The sequence below is a fragment of the Palaemon carinicauda genome, chromosome 39 (genome assembly GCF_036898095.1).
Source record: "Palaemon carinicauda isolate YSFRI2023 chromosome 39, ASM3689809v2, whole genome shotgun sequence".
In the NCBI taxonomy this organism is placed as follows: domain Eukaryota; kingdom Metazoa; phylum Arthropoda; class Malacostraca; order Decapoda; family Palaemonidae; genus Palaemon; species Palaemon carinicauda.
In genome coordinates, this window is record NC_090763.1 from 16,522,856 (window position 1) to 16,524,136 (window position 1,281).

The following is a 1,281-nucleotide window of genomic DNA, read 5'->3' on the forward strand; positions in this document are numbered from 1 at the left end:
AAGCAAGAGAACTCTAACCCAAGACAGTGGAAGACCATGATACAGAGGTTATATAAAATGTCTTAAACTTTGTTACGTTGAGACATCATCGCTGATGGCATCAGCGTATTTTTAATATAAATTATTATTATTATTATTATTATTATTACTTGCTAAGCTACAACCCTAGCTGGAAAAGCAGGATGCTATAAACCCAATGGTTTCAACAGGGAAAAATAGCCCAGTGAGGAGAAGAAATAAGGAAATAAATAAACTGCAATAGAAGTAATGAACTATAAAAATAAAATATTTCAATAGCAGTAACAACGTTAAATTCACATTAAATTCGGTCTTTCATACAAAAACTATAAAAAATTTAAAAATAGAGGAAGAGAAGCAATATACAATAGCGTACCCGAATGTACCCTCAAGCAAGAGAACTCTACCCCAAGACAGTGGAAGATTTAGATTTAATTGGTATTATTACCTCCGCCAACGAAATTGTAACGGAGGTTATGTTATCGCCCCTGTTTGTCTGTTTGTTTGGCCATAATTTTACTCATAGAATATTAAAACTTTCAAGGATTGATTTTTATGTTGAGACGTGGAGGTGATTCATTTTTCAAAATCCTAGGTCAAAGTTCAAGGTCAGGGTCGAATAAAAGGTCGACCGAATTAACTCCTCAAACCTTCACCCCAAGTTCGCACATGGTTGACACACAGACTTCAAATACACCAGCGGTTTAAATTGATTCTGGGAAAGGCAAGCTGGTTTCGAGATATAAGCTGTCGTGGCGGAGGTCTGCACTCTCAGAAAATTAAATGTAAAAGTAACGTAACTAAAACTAGATGGGCACTCAGTAGAGCGCAGACCTCTGCCATGTCAGGTTATTTCTTGACCTCTTGCTCGACCTTGACCTTGACCTTTGATATAGGATTTTCAAAATTTAATCACTTCCACGTCTCAACATAAAAATGAATCCCTGGAAGTTTCACTATATGAGTAAAGCTGTTGCCATGAAGTTGTTTACCCACAAACGACCATTTGCTCAACCTTGAACTTTGACCTACGATTTTCAAAATTGAATCACTTACACGTCTCAGAATAAAAATCAATTCCAGAAAGTTTCACTATTCTATGAGGAAAATCATGGCCAGGAAGTTCTTCACACACAAAAGACCTTTTGCTGGACCTTGACCTTGACCTTTGACCTAGGATTTTCAAAATTGAAACACTTCCACATCTCAACATAAAAATTAATCCCTGGAAGTATCACTAATCTACGAGTAAAATTATGGCCA